The 14,767-nt window shown below is 37.3% G+C and overlaps 1 non-coding gene across 1 annotated transcript; it reads right to left on the bottom strand.

Moving 5' to 3' along the window:
• Nucleotides 1-328: 328 nt before the first annotated feature.
• LOC136878913 (uncharacterized) lies at nt 329-11,503 on the bottom strand. Its single transcript, XR_011018669.1, has 2 exons — nt 11,436-11,503; nt 329-716 (listed from the first exon to the last, which is right to left on the bottom strand). It is a non-coding gene; the product is annotated as an uncharacterized protein (transcript).
• Between the last annotated feature and the right edge of the window lie 3,264 nt (nt 11,504-14,767).

Here is a 14,767-nt window from a genome sequence, read left to right on the forward strand (position 1 = left end):
CTCCAAGGGCCTTCATGGCCTGTACGGAGGTGACTTTGCTTTGCTTTTGCTTTGCGTTTTAGACTGAATGCTGAAAGGAATAACAGTCTATAATGAAGATATCTGTATGTAAAAAATAAATAATTGGATAAAACTGAGTATAAACTACCATAGAACTGAGGGCTTAAAAAAAATAATTAGATGAAGAAGACTCAACTAATGGACTCAATTTAAATTAGTAAGAGATGCAAAGGAAGGTCATCACCATCATTATCTTCATCATCATCATTTTTTGCCTCATTTCCTAGGTGTGGGGGGTGCAAGGTTGGTCCAGAAAATTGATATGATATAATATCCATGGAAGGGCTAAATTTATTTACAGAGGTTTTCAAATTAAAGGAATAAAGACAAAACTTTAAAAATATATATAGTATAGTTACATATTCGATTGAATAGAATAATGGTAACAATAAATATTGTACCTCAACTACAATTTTTCTTGTTCCTCTACACTTGTTTGTGTTAATCACAAAGGCCATAGTAAGGCTTTCAAGCCCTGAATCTCTTCTCTTTCTACTGCGCCCTTCATCCGAGTCATCTGAATCATCATCGTTGTCGTCCCGATCAATATCATCATCGTCATCATCATCATCATCTGAAAACCTCTTGTGATGTGATCTTCCTCTTCTTTTCCTTCTTCCTCTTCCTCTTTTTCGTTTAGTACCTCTACATGATACCTGAAACATAGAAAATATATAACTTGTTTTCATTCACAAACCAACAAGTATATGATGAAAAAGTTGCAAAATACTGGAGGTCTTCAGCCTCGGAATGAAACCACTTATTTTAGAAGTGTTGTAATGATTTGCCTTTTGTGTGAATCAGAATACCTCGCGTCAATACTACTGAGCATCCATAAAATTGTTTGCTGCCAAAAATCTTTCTTTTATGAGTATCTATATAAATACATGTACGTATATACAATAGCAACTCCAGAGTTCAAATAGTCAAAACCATCCTGAAATTAGAGAAACTTAAAGATAGCTCAGAGAGCTATGGCCACTTTCTTCACAATCTTAGCCCTTGCATCGTCAAAAACCTTCAGTGTGTTAGTGTGACGTTAAAAATGAATAGAAAGAAAATGAACTCCCTCAAGGCTCTGTACCATCTCCACTTCTTTTCAATTTGCTCATCACAGACATATCACATACCACCTCTTGTCAGTTTGCTTCTACTGATGACCAGTTAATAATAACTCAGCATTCCTCTGAGAATTCTTCATGCATCTTTCGAACTTGATTTAGTACTTCAGAAAGTGGGATCTGTAACCAAATAACACCAAAACAGGAAGTTGCTTTTTATCCATCTAAAAACCAACAGGCAAGTGTTACTTTAAATGTTCCATTTGATGGCACATTGCTACATTGAGGAACGAAGACAAAGAAAGCAGCTCCTCACTTTCAGATAGCTGACACCAAATACACCAAATATGTACACCACAAGATGCTGAGCTGTAGAAATAAAGAACGTAGGTTGAAGCTGATAAAACCAGCTGAACCAGCTGAAGATGTTTGCGGGAGAACTCTTCTTCTTTTTCTTCTTCTTCTTCTTCTACAATCAATCATTACTGATCTGCATTTAGGGCAGTCGCCCAGGTGGCAGATTCCCTATCTGTTGTTTTCCTAGCCTTTTCTTAAATGATTGCAAAGAAATTGGAAATTTATTGAACATCTCCCTTGGTAAGTTATTCCAATCCCTAACTCCCCTTCCTATAAACGAATATTTGCCCCAATTTGTCCTCTTGAATTCCAACTTTATCTTCATATTGTGATCTTTCCTACATTTAAAGACACCATCCAAACTTATTCGTCTACTGATGTCCTCCCACGCCATCTCTCCACTGACAGCTCGGAACATACCACTTATCGTCACAAAAGGAAAAGAAAAATTCCACCTAATCAATACACTTATTTACATGTAAAATATTACATATCTAGGACTGGTTTCAACCCTTTATAGGTCATCCTCAACTTTATCAGAATCATATTTACATTTTTATCTTATGCCTCATAAGGACCTTCATGACATACTATTTTATGATTTCAATAAAAACTTTTCTTTAAAAACTTACAAAATTACAAGCATTGTGAAAAAATTACAAACTTTATCTTACTATATACATGCAATTGTGGCTGAAAGAATTTGTCTTTAAGCTTATTAAGCATTTATCATAGGTATTTTGCTTATTCTGCTGAATTAAGCCCCATTCTATGAATGTGTAATCTTATTTGAGATAGGTTTACACATAAGATTACACATTTATAGAAAGGGGCTTAATTCAGCAGAATAAGCAAAATACCTATGATAAATGCTTAATAAGCTTAAAGACGAATTCTTTCAGCCACAATTGCATGTACATAGTAAGATAAAGTTTGTAATTTTATCACAATGCTTATAATTTTGTAAGTTTAAAAAAAAAAGTTTTTATTGAAAGCATAAAATAGTATGTCATGAAGGTCCTTATGAAGTATAAGATAAAAATGTAAATATGATTCTGATATAGCTGAGGATGACCTATAAAGGGTTGAAACCGGTCTCAGATATGTAATATTTTACATGTAAATAAGTGTATTGATTAGGTGGAATTTTTCTTTTCCTTTTGTGATGATTGGTAAATATCACTATGAAAAATGAAGTTCATAAATCAAAAATATACCACTTAGTCAAGCAGCTCGTCTCCTTTCTCCCAAGTCTTCCCAGCCCAAACTTTGCAACATTTTTGTAACGCTAACCTTTTGTCGGAAATCGCCAAGAACAAATTGAGCTGCTTTTCTTTGGATTTTTTCCAGTTCCTGAATCAAGTAATCCTGGTAAGGGTCCCATACACTGGAACCATACTCAAGTTGAGGTCTCACCAGAGACAAATATGCTCTCTCCTTTACATCCTTACTATAACCCCTAAATACTCTCATAACTATGTGCAAAGATCTCTACCCTTTATTTACAATCATATTTATGTGATTACCCCAATGAAGATTTTTTTTTTTTTTTTTTGCTAGGGGCTTTACGTCGCACCGACACAGATAGGTCTTGTGGCGATGATGGGATAGGAAAGGCCTAGGAATTGGAAGGAAGCGGCCGTGGCCTTAATTAAGGTACAGCCCCAGCATTTGCCTGGTGTGAAAATGGGAAACCACGGAAAACCATCTTCAGGGCTGCCGATAGTGGGATTCGAACCTACTATCTCCCGGATGCAAGCTCACAGCCGCGCGCCTCTACGCACACGGCCAACTCGCCCGGTCAATGAAGATTTTTCCTTATATTTATACCTAGGTATTTACAATGATCCCCAAAGGGAACTTTCACCCCAACAACGCAGTAATTAAAACTGAGAGGACTTATTTATTTTGTGTCAGAGTGTTGAGAAACTTAAAAATATAAATAAGGTATTATATACAAATAAAACAGAATACATTTTATGTCACAAAACATGTTTCACACAATGTCTGCCCAGAAATAGGCAACAGAAATTCCCTCTTCAGTGGCTTGAATCAAGTCTTGAAGTGTACAACGAACAGTGCAGGACTGACAGTCATACAGGTGTTGGGTAGTTTGTTGCTCCCCACAATCGCAGAAGTCTGACTGATCTTTCAGATAACCCCACTTTTTAAGGTTATCCTTGGAACTGAGAGGACTTTTCCTATTTGTGAAACTCACAACCTGACTTTTATCCCCGTTTATCAACATACCATTGCCTACTGTCCATCTCACAATATTATCGAGGTCATTTTGCAGTTGCTCACAATCTTATAACTTATTTATTACTCTGTACAGAATAACATCATCTGCGAAAAGCCTTATCTCTGATTCCACTTCTTTACACATATCATTGATATATATATATATAAGAAAACGTAAAGGTCCAATAATACTGCCTTGAGGAATTCCCCTCTTAATTTTTACAGGGACAGATAAAGCCTCACCTACTCTAATTCTCTGAGTTCTATTTTCTAGAAACAGAGCCACCCATTCAGTCACTCTTTTGTCAAGTCCAATTGCACTCATTTTTGCCAGTAGTCTCCCATGATCTACCCTATCAAATGCCTTAGATAAGTCAATCGCAATACAGTCCAATTGACCTCCTGAATCCAGGATATCTGCTATATCTTGCTGGAATCCTACAAGTTGGGCTTCAGTGGAATAACCTTTCCTAAACCCAAACTGCCTTCTATCAAACCATTTATTAATTTTGCAAACATGTCTTATATAATCAGAAAGAATGCTTTCCCAAAGCTTACATACAATGCATCTCAAACTGACTGGCCTGTAATTTTCAGCTTTATGTCTGTCACCCTTTCCTTTATATACAGGGGCTACTATTACAACTCTCCATTCATTTGGTAAAGTTCCTTCATGCAAACAAAAATCAAACAAGTACTTCAGATATGGTACTATATCCCAACCCATTGTCTTTAGTATATCACCCGAAACCATATCAATTCCAACTGCTTTTCTAGTTTTCAACTTTTGTATCTTACTGTAAATGTCATTGCTGTCATAAGTTAATTTTAATATTCTTTAGTATTAGTCACCTCCTCTATCTGAACATTATCCTTGTAACCAACAATCTTTACATACTGCTGACTGAATACTGCCTTTTGAAGATCCTCGCATACACACTCCTCCTGTTCATTAATTATTCCTGGAATGTCCTTCTTGGAACCTGTTTCTACCTTAAAGTACCTATACATATTCTTCCATTTTTCACTAAAATTAGTGTGGCCACCAATTATGCTTGCCATCATGTTATCTTTAGCTGACTTCTTTGCTATATTCAATTTCCTAGTAAGTTCCTTCAATTTCTCCTTACTTCCACAGCCATTTCTAACTCTATTTCTTTCCAACCTGCACCTCCTTCTTAGTCTCTTTATTTTCCTGTTATAATATAGTGGATCTTTACCATTCCTTACCACCTTTGTAGGTACAAACCTATTTTCACATTCCTCAACAACTGCTTTAAACCCATCCCAGAGTCTGTTTACATTTTTATTTACCATTTTCCACCGATCATAGTTATTAAAAACTCCCTCATGCCTGTTTTTTCAGCCATATGGTACTGCCTAACAGTCCTAATTTTAATGCTAGTTGAAGTTTAAGGGTTTCATCTCTCATCATGTCAACTAAAACAACGTCACAATAATCAAGAATAGGGAGAATGAGTGTCTGTATTAGTTTGGCCTGTAGCTCAAATGGAAATACATCCATCTGCTGCCTGTGATCAGCCCAATCAACTGTTTCATTCATCATTACACCGAGATTTTTAACTGTTTTACTGTAGGGAATAATGTTACCATTCAGTAACATAGGCAGGATTTCGACATTGTTTGAGCAGCTCAGTAATTTTTGTGATCGAATTATGATTGCCTGAGATTTTGTGCAGTTTAGTATAAGAGAGTTTCGTTGTGCATATACACTGAGTCGTCGGAGGTCATTGTTAATATCTTGTTTTGCAGTTCCCATATGTTTGAAGATTGTCAACATAGAGGTGGTGTGTTTTATTTCCTGTCACAGATGGTATGTCACTGATATAAATACAGAAAGTTAGGGGCCCTGGAATACTACCCTGTGGAGCAATATTAAATTTCATTTTCCATTTAGAGGCCTTGTTGTTTACTGTTACACGCTGTTGACGGTTACTCAAATAAGAACTGGGAAACCTTAAGCACAGCCAGGTTGAAATTTAGCAGTTCCATTTTCTTTATCATAGTCGGAATTACTATAGTGTCAAAGGCGCTACTGAAGTCAAGAAGGATAACTATAGTGAGAAGTCGTTTGTCCATAGCATTTCTATTGTCTTCAGTAACCTTCAAAAGTGCTGTTGTGGTACTGTGACCCTGTCCGACTCGTTGGCTGAACGGTCAGCGTACTGGCCTTCAGTTCAGAGGGTCCTGGGTTCGATTCCCGGCCAGGTCAGGGATTTTAACCTTAATTGGTTAATTCCAATGGCACGGGGGCTGGGTGTATGTGTTGTCTTCATCATCATTTCATCCTCATCATGACGCGCAGGTCGCCTACGGGAGTCAAATAGAAAGACCTACACCTGGCGAGCCGAACCCGTCCTGGGATATCCCGGCACTAAAAGCCGTATGACATTTCATGCTGTGACCCTTCTTAAATCCAGATTGCAAAGGGTCCAAAAGAGCATTTTTATTTAGGTAATCCAGAACTTGATCGTATACTAAACGTTCAAAGGCTTTAGAAAGCACAGGGAGTCTATAGGGCGATAGTTAGAGGGTGATTGTGGGTCTAAACTCTTAGATACCGGTATAATACTGGCTGTTTTCCAGACAGAAGGGAAAGTTCCGTATAGTAAACAGTAGTTCGGTATGTGCGTCAGTATAGGCAGGACAGCACCCATAATGTTATGTATAAACCAAACCAAACCCCACGGCACTTAATGCCCTTAAAAGGGCCTTGGACTGCCCAGCGACCGCTGCTCAGGCCGAAGGCCTGCAGATTACGAGGGGTCATGTGGTCAGCACGACGCATCCTCTCGGCCGTCAGATAGCTCCTCAACTCTAATCACGTAGGCTGATTGGACCTCGAACCAGCCCTCAGGTCGAGAGAAAAATCCCTGACCTGGCCGGGAATCGAACCCGGGGCCTCCGGGCGAGAGACAGGCACACTGCCCCTACACCATGGGGCCGGCCGTTAGGTATAAAAGTAATAGAAATATCATCTGCACCTGTGGTGTTTAATTTAATCGAGTACGAAGCCTTTTTAACCTGATTTTCTGTGACACTGTGAAATGTGAATGGTGGATTGGCTGGAGGGGAGGGCAGTGAGTCGGTGCAGTTAATTGGGGGTAGGTTGAATATTTATTCTACTAAAGTAATCATTCAGTTCGTCAAGTGGAATGTCAGGAGTTGTCTGTCTCTATTGATGTTTTCCTATTCCCAGAGCTCTAAGTTGGTCCCATGCGGGATTAGAATTTAAGTTGTCGGCTAAATTCCGGAAATATATACATTTTTTATTTACAATTAACTGCTTTGTGCGATTTCTTAAGATGCGGTAAGATTCGAAGTCTGTTTATAATGCCGAAATAACAAGTCACGGTGGGCCATCATTCTCTTGGCTTCATCATCTAGCCATGGACAAGATGTGTGTGGGTGTGTGTGTGTGTGTGTGTGTGTGTGTATGTGTGTGTGTGTGTGTGTTCTTTGCCGCATTATTTGTATAAAATGTCACTTCATTATTGCTTATCACATGACCATTATTATAACAACATTACCGTATTTATTCTAAACCAGAATATTGCATCTTTACTCAAACTGTTAACTGTATTCTCGCATTCATTTCACTTGTACTCAGAATATATGAAATGATGCAGTTATGTTGGGACGGGAGTAACAGAGGTAGCCGGGGGGGGGGGGGGGGGGTAGTTTCATCCAAGCAGTCCAGACACCCCAGGTTTTAACGAATGTACTTTTATTAAGCATTTTATTTGTAATGTATATTAATATTAGCTTCCAGAGTCCTACTCATTGGCTGAATGATCAGTGTTGAGGCCTTTGGTTCAGAGGGTCGCAGGTTTGATTCCCAGCCGGGTCGGAGATTTTAATCACGTCTGATTCATTCTTCTGGCTCTGGGACTGGGTGTTTGTCCCAACACTTTCCTCTTCATATTCAGACAACAAACTACACTACCAACCACCAAAGAAAGACACAACAGTGATTACATTCCTCCATATAGGGTTGGCGTCGGGAAGGACATCCGGCCGTAAAACAGGGCCAAATCCACATGTACAACACAGTTTGCACCCGCGACCCTGCAGATGTGGGAAAAGCGGGGGAAGAAGAAGAAGATTACTATTAGCTTCCGGAATCCGCCACTCTTACTTGGATCCAAGGACATTCATTTCCTTTTTAGGTATTCTATACCACCTAAATTCTGGAAGTTTGGACACCTATCAAAATAAAATTCTGGATGAATGGACTCCCCACCCACCCCTCCCATCAAACTGAAATCCTGGCTATGCTACTGTCTGGCAATGTATTAAATAAATGCACTCCTGCATAACTCAAACTTGATTCATATAGCTTAGTTTTGTGTGGTTCTATGTGCAGACTGTGTCTATTTCTAGTAGGCTACCTATTATACCTATGTACATCGGAGTTTATGGTGAAACTGTTTACATTCTCCTTCATATATACAAGTGTATGGAAGATATAAAGGCTAGGCAATGGTAAAATAAAATAAAGTTTAAAGTATTTCTTGCAGGTTGTCCTCCTGCTGACACCAACCATTCCTTTAATTATTTTCTTTTTTACTTAAAGATGACTTCTCTATGTCGTGAATTCCCCCAGTAAATGAATCCATAGCTTAGTATGGGATGGATATAGGCCTATGCAGAATACATTATTCAGCAAGCCTCTAAAGTAACACTATTTTTCAAAGATATTATCATGAAATAAATTCCACTAAGCTTTTTCCCTATGTTTTTTGTTGATGGTGAGTACTCAAATATGGTCTCTCCAAATGATATTGGACTAGTTTACATATTTAAATTAATCTTATGGTGAAATCTAATCACAGAAGTTTTCTGTTTACTTAAAATTAATTTATTCTCTTCAAGCCAGCTCAGGATATTACTCATTATATTGCCTGCCTTTAATTCTAACCATTCAGAACTTTCATCAGCAACAAAAACAGTAATATTATCTGCAAATAAAGTCAATTGCACTCCTTGAATATCATCGACAATTTGGATGATATCATTAATAAATAATAAAAATAATAATGGTCCTAAAACTGGCCCCTGTGGTACACCATGATCTATGTTTCTGGCACAGGAATACACATGCTTAATTACATTTTTGCTCAAATCAGTACCGGTATATGATATTTCAACAACCTGTCTTCTATTTCATAAAAGTAATTTGAACCAGTCATAGGCCATTCCCCGAACTACATACATGTATAAGTTTTCTAAAAGCAAGCTGTGGTCAGTTATATCAAAGACCAAGAAAATACCTAAACATGCACTCTTCCCATCTAGTGTGTCATATATCCATTCAATAAATTTAATGAATGGTGTGGTAGTTGATCTATTTTTTACGAAAGCCATTCTGGCAACCAGCTTCTCTAGGAATGACAACAGTCTATCGTACATACCGTAGTTCTTTCCAGTATTTTGGAGAATACAGATGGGAGGTAGAAAGGCCTATAGTTACCAGCATCTTCTTCACTACCCTTTTTATGTACTGGAACAACTTTGGTTACCTTGAATTTGTCCGAAAATTTACCAATAATTAGTAACAAATTTATCAAATAACAGAGAGGCTTGATTACGTATTGGTAACAGCATTTAATAAGGTAGTTTGATTAACCATCTAAACCAGAAGACTTCTTTTTACCCATCTGTTTTATTAATTTCTCTCTTTCTTGCTCAGTCACAGGAGTAAGAAACATGGATGATACATTCCTGTGAACTGTATTCAAGTTTGTTCTTGTCATTGATTTTTGAAAACCTCAAAACTGCTTCTAGAAAATAGTTAATAAAGATTTCTGCAACTTTTTTTGGATCACTGACTTCTTTCCCTGCATTTGTAAGAGTAATATTATTCTTTAATGGAACTAGAGTGCAGTACCATACCTTTTTATAATGTTCCACATTTAGACCTGCTTTTAGAATTATTTAGCTCATTCTCATTATGCAATCTTTTGGCAGCCTTCAAAACTTCTCGATATATTTCTTATAATAATCCTTCAATTCAGAGGAGATGTTACTCCCTTTCACACATTTGCTTAAAAACATTAATCATCTACTTGAATTTCTAATTCCTGCTGTAATCCACCCATTCCTAAAATTCTTTACAATTACACTTTTGAATGGCATTGCCACTTGAAAATAATAGTTGAACAAACCCAAAAACTCACGGAAGGCCTCATAAGTTGAGTTATTTCTATATACACTCTCCCAAGTTTCCTTGGCCAATAACTGCTTAAAATATGAAATATTTTCCTTGTTACACATTCTAGTTTCCCTGTAAATTACATTGTTATTTTTTAAACTACAGTTTATTTTTACCCTAAAATTTAGATGCACAATTTGAGCAAAATGATTTGAAAAACCTGCATCATAAACTTCTATTTCATAATTCCACATTTCCTCATTCAATACAACCTGATCTACTGCTGACTTGGTATCCCCAGATATTCTAGTTGGTTGATTTACAACTGACTTTAGACCATACAAGGAAAGCAACATTTCTAGCCTTTGCTTATCTTGCTCACCATTATTCCCTAAATAATCTGCATTAAAGTCACCCATGATTATTACAGTTTTGTTCTTATTCTGTAGGTCATCTAAAATAATTTCAATATTATTATAATAAGTTTCAACATTACAAGAAGGATTTCTATAAATGCATATAAGTATTAACTTATGATCCACTAGTTCAACAAAGCTAGCCTCTAAATACTCCTCCACACTCAGATATTCAAATTTATCCAACTGGTTACATTTGATATTATTCACATACGGTATATACATGAACCTCCACACTTCACTTTCTTTCTACAAAACTTACTTGCAAGAGCATAACCTTCTAATACAAAGTTTGAAATCTCATCCTCTATCAACCAATGTTCAGTTAAGCATAAAACATCATACCCCTGTAAGTTATCTGCCAGCAGAACCTCCATACTTAGAATTTTATTTCTTAATGATTGAACATTCTGGTGGAACAAATTTAGCTCTCCCTTTAGATTATTACTATTGCTACCTTTTACCTTAAAAAATCCTGCTCTAATAATACTGGTCGTTTCCTTGTCCTACTTGATATTCTTATTTCTGATTGTTTAGCTTGTTGCCCGCCTTCAGTTCGTCCTGATGGTGCTCCAACATCCAACTTCTCCAGTAACTCCTCTCCTCGTTCATCCAAGTGACTGCTTCTGACGAGCTCAATGGTTTCCTCACAAGTTTTCCCTGAGTACTCCGTGCTTTCAAGTATTGCTGTCTCTGATGATTGTGTTAGAATCTCATTAATCCCTTTCAGCTGATTTTCTTCTCCTGGGCATTCTTCTTTAGTGGCTACCACTCTTCTTACTTTCATTATCTGCAAATGTTCTGCAACTTCCTCATCTTTATCAAACAGCAATGGTATGGCATTATTTATGATAGTTGCCCCTGGGGTCTGTTCTATTTTTTTCCTTATCATATTACATAGCTGCCTTTTCCCTCTTCTGCTAAGACGCATGCCATGATTTGTGAAATATCCTCGATCCATATTGCTCATATCAATTATTTCTGTATTTTGAAAGCATTTGACAATCTTCTGTAGCCGCCTGTTTGTATTCTATTTTAGCCGCATGAAGCAAGGAATTATAGAATGAGACGATTTATACAAATCCTGTTCTTTCCTTTAACATCTTTAATTATTTAAAAAATTACTTGGTGAAAATACGATCAAAATGTCATTTGTCGCAGCTAACGATTCGTACAGCGCCACAGCAAGTAGTGGAGATTCGCGCAATAACATATAGTATGTCAAGCATGTGCAGTAAGGGAGGGTAGCAGGGATATATGTATGACAATGTCATTGACACTGAGGTATAATTCACTCGCTTGCCGTGCGCATTCGTCAGTCTGTTGGTAGTCTCACATAGACAATATATCTGTGTAGTGTAATTCTATCAAATACAGTAGAGACAATAAGCGACACTTCCGGATTTAGCCTTGTTTAAATGGGAGACAATTCGCAAGTGGCGCTGCTAGTGGCGTGACCTGAAAATTCGCGCTAAATTCAAATATCAATGAAAATGTATATGCGGAAATGGAGAAATAAATTACGTCTAGAAAGAAAGTGTTGCTAAAAATCAACTTCAAAATTGCTAAAGCAATTCTGGATACATGAATGAAGAATTATTTAACATATTATTTAAAGACTGAAATTAGACATATAATCAAGATGTGAAATGGATTGCTGTGAAAGGGCTTGATCTTTCATTTATGCATTTTGTTAGCTTTAGCATACCTTCCTGAACTTTCACGGCTACGTTTGTAATTTTTTTTCTCATTTAAAAGCATTGTACATCACATTAGCACACTTGTCAATAAAAATATCGGCACATTCCTTACACACATGATTCAATGAATTTATATTTAAGATTTAGACAATTTTCCTTTTAACTTGAATCCTACTAACAGAAAGAAAATCTATAAATTTAGCCACAAAAACATTCAAAATTTCCCTATAAGCAATACTTGCCATTACATTAGGGTAAAGCAAATTTACATCATCATCACATTTTTTAAATCACCCATATATTCTTCAGTGCTTGACAACGCATTACGGCATTCCAAATGGGGTAACTTGGAACACAACCAGCCACACACACATTTGCATATGCATTTTCCTGAATTAAATCAAAACCTACAGATCACACCTACAACAACACATCGGTATTGAAGGTTAACTGCTGCACTAATACAATAAAATAAACTTATTATATTTTAAGCCAGTTACAATATGGGTCACGCAGGTCAGAAGTTTAGGAAGTACGCCTTCCATAAAAATATCTTTGTAACTGGAAGAATATATACGCAAACCCATTATTTACTTCCATTTTATTGTCACAAGGGAAACGGAAAAAAGACTGTGAATCCTTCTGCACTTCATAGTTACTGCAGCCAAACGCAGCACATATCTTTCCACTCATACTGACAGGAAATATAAACAAATACAGTAGAGACAATACGCGATACTCAGCAAGATATCGAGGGACAGCTATTAGAGCTCTCCCTAGCGGATTGACCTGAGAACTACTGATTCTGTCATAAGAGCACGTGTATTTGTGTGTGAAGTTTTTGGTGTTATTTATGTGTTTTCAGTGAGTTGACATAATTAAATAGTAGCGCGTGTCATTCCTTGATATCTCCTCTCAACATGAGGGGAAAGGTATGGGCTGTGTTTGGCTGCAGTAACTATGAAGTAGACAAGAATGCGCGGTCTTTCTTCAGTTTCCCTCGTGACAAGAAAATAAAAGTAATATTGTGTTTGAATATATATTCTTCCAGTGACAAAGAGATTTTTATAGTACTTCATACTCTTCTGACCAGCTCGACCCATATTTTAACTGGCTTAAAAATATAATACGTATACTGTATTTTATTGTATAGTGCAGCAGTTAACCTTTAATACCGATGTGTTGTTGTATGTGTGGCCTGTGGGTTTGATTTAATTCAGGAAAATACATATGCATATGAGTGTGGCTGGTTGTGTTTCAAGTTACCCCATTTGGAATGCCGTAATGCGTTGTCAAGCACTGAAGAAAATATGGGTGATTTAAGAAATGTACATATTCTGTTGAAACAATATGATGATGCAAATTTACTTTACTCTCGTGTAATGGCATTATGGCAAGTATTGCTTATAGGGAAAGTTTGAATGTTTTTGAGGCTAAATTTATAGATTTTCTTTCTGTTAGTAGGGTTCAAGTTAAAAGGAAAATTGTCCAGCTCTTAAATGTAAGTTCATTGAATCATGTGTGTAAGGAATGTGCCGATATTTTTGTTGACAAGTGTTTTAATATGATGATACAATGCTTTTAAATAATAAAAAAGAAAAATCTAGCTGTGAACATTCAGGCAGGAATTCTAAAGCTAAAAATGTAATGCATAAATGAAAGATCAAGCCCTTTCACAGCAGTCCATTTCACATCTTGATTATATGTCTAATTTCAGTCTTTAAATAATAACCTGTGAAATATTTCTTCATTCATTTATCCAGAATTGCTTTAGCAACTTAGGAGTTAATATCTTAGTAACACTTTCTTTCTAGACGTAATTTATTTCTCCATTTCCGTATATACATTTCCATTGATGTTTGAAATTAGCGCGAATTTTCAGGTCAAGCCACTAGGGGCGCCACTTGCTACTTGTCTCCCGTTTTAACAAGGCTAAACCCGGAAGTGTCGCGTATTGTCTCTACTGTATTTGATGAAGCCTCGCTACTCCAAGTTAACTGTCTGGCTCCATGGCTAAATGGTTAGCGTGCTGGCCATCGGTCACAGGGGTCCCGGGTTCGATTGGTTAATTTCGCTGGCATGGGGGCTGGGTGTATGTGTCGTCTTCATCATCATTTCATCCTCATCACGACGCGCAGGTCGCCTACAGACGTCAAATTGAAAGACCTTCATCTGGCGAGCCTAACTTGTCCTCGGACACTCCTGGCACTAAAAGCCATACGCCATTAATTTCCAAGTTAACATGATGCGCATTGCGGGACCGCGCGGTCGCTCGCATGAAGCCTCGCGACTCCAAGCTAACTTGACTCTCATTGCGGGGCCGCCAGCATGTCGAGGCGCGGAAAATAACACGAAATATCATACATGTTGCTGCTCATTTGCCCATTGGGATTTTTAAGAGTATTGTAGAGTGAAGTACGGTATCGTTAACGAAGATGACGAGCGTAATGGTGTAGTTGAAATAAAATTAAGCGTGTCTAGTCAGAAAGTATCGGCATAGCAGACTACGAGCATTTAATTTCACGTCTCTATTTGTCGTGATCAGGAAATTGATAAATAGATGTCGATGGTAAATCATTATGAATTGCACATGAACGATGAAAACAAATCTAAAATGGGAAAATCCACTAATATAATTCGAACATAGATGAAACCATTAAAAGCCTTCGTGGCTCAGGTAGCAGTGCGTCAGCCTCTCACCGCTGGATTCCGTGGTTCAAATCCCGCTCACTTCATGTGAAATTTGTGCTGGACAAA

This window comes from Anabrus simplex, chromosome 1 (assembly GCF_040414725.1).
Source record: "Anabrus simplex isolate iqAnaSimp1 chromosome 1, ASM4041472v1, whole genome shotgun sequence".
Taxonomy (NCBI): domain Eukaryota; kingdom Metazoa; phylum Arthropoda; class Insecta; order Orthoptera; family Tettigoniidae; genus Anabrus; species Anabrus simplex.